This window comes from Propithecus coquereli, unplaced genomic scaffold, assembly GCF_000956105.1.
Source record: "Propithecus coquereli isolate 6110/MARCELLA unplaced genomic scaffold, Pcoq_1.0 Scaffold12, whole genome shotgun sequence".
In the NCBI taxonomy this organism is placed as follows: Eukaryota; Metazoa; Chordata; class Mammalia; order Primates; family Indriidae; genus Propithecus; species Propithecus coquereli.
The window spans coordinates 5,809,929-5,811,555 of record NW_012136080.1 but is presented as its reverse complement, the minus strand read 5'-3'; positions in this window follow the sequence as shown (position 1 = coordinate 5,811,555).

The following is a 1,627-nucleotide window of genomic DNA, read 5'->3' as shown; positions in this document are numbered from 1 at the left end:
GTGTTATAACCACCCTCTATATTTTCCTTTTCTCACTCGGCTCTCACCTGCCAAATTTCCAGATGTCTTTTAACTATTATACTCCTTCAAGGATCTTCTCTCAGCCTCTTTCTTATTCTGAGTGCCCACGCTCCTTACTGGTGCCAGAAAGTAATCACTACCACCCACCAAGTGATCTCTGAGTGGAAGGAGATAGTGCAGTTCTGGGATCTGTGGGCAATAGCTAGGGAGAAAAGTTCTTATGTTCGTGGAGGGCTGTGTCGCTGACTGAGCCTTCATTGTAAACACTTTTTGGTGTCTTGTTGAAGTTGAACAGAATTCCTTTTAAGAGCAGAGTGAAATACTGCTGATATTGGTGACAGCAGACCTGGTTGTCTAGTTGTAGCTTTCAATTACTAACAAGATGAGCATACTGTCTGTTTTTTATACTTAATTTAACTATTTTAACCATGAATTTAAAGTGTTTAAAAGTATATTATAAGCTGAAATGTTTTCTGCTCTACAAATATTACTTATATTACATAAGTAATCGTGGTACAAGACTATGCATTTGTACTATTCTTTGCAGTATTATATTATTTCATTGAATCTCTCAATAACCTTGTGGCTTAGCTATAATTATCTCCGTTTTACAAACAAGGAACTGAAGCTCAGAGAAGTTTAAAGCTTCCCTGTATTAGTTAGCTTGGACTGCCATAACAAAATACCTTAGACTGGGCGGCTTAAAGAATAGACATTTATTTTTTCACAGTTCTGGAGGCTGGAAGTCCGAGATCAGGATGCCAGCGCAGTAGGGTTCTGGTAAGGGCTCTCTTCCGGGTTGCAGATGGCCACCTTCTTGCCACGTCCTCACTATGGCAGAGAGGGAGAGAGAGAGTGTGCAAGCTCTCTGATGTCTCTTCTTCTGAGGACACTAATCCTATTAGGAGGGCCTCATCCTCATGACCTTATCTAAATCTAAGTATCTCCCAAAGGCCCATCTCCAAATACCATTAAATTACAGGTTGGTGCTTCAAAATATAAATTTGGTGGGTGTCACAATTCAGTTCATAACACTCCTCCTTCCTCCCTTCAAGGTCATGAAGCTCATAAGTGGCAAAGCCAGAGATTAGATTCAAGTTTTCCAACTCCAAATCTTGAACTCCTTCCCTAAAACCAGACGCGTCTCACATTTTCCTTAATTCACCTTTTTTTGTTTGTTTGTTTTTTAAGAACTTTTAAAACATTTTTATTTATTTGTTTTTTGAGATGAGATCTTGCTATGTTGCATAGGCTGGTCTTGAACTCCTGGGCTCAGGAATCTTCCTGCCTCAGCTTCCTAAGTAGCTGGGACTATAGTCACATACCACCAGGATTGACATATTTTGAGACTAATTCAGTCATGGCTTCCCCCTGTTGTCCCCAGTACTTCTTACGACAGACACCCTTTTAAGGAAGATTATAGTGGTTTCCTGTCCACTTCTCTTGTGGAAATCAGATTTGAAAACATTCTTCCTTGGTGGCAATTTCTTTATAAAAGATACTAACTAACAGATCGTGGAATGAGCCCATCCAGAAGCTCAGGAGTTGCCTAAGGACATCCTGGTTTTAAAATACACAATAACTTCAGAAATTATTAATATCATAG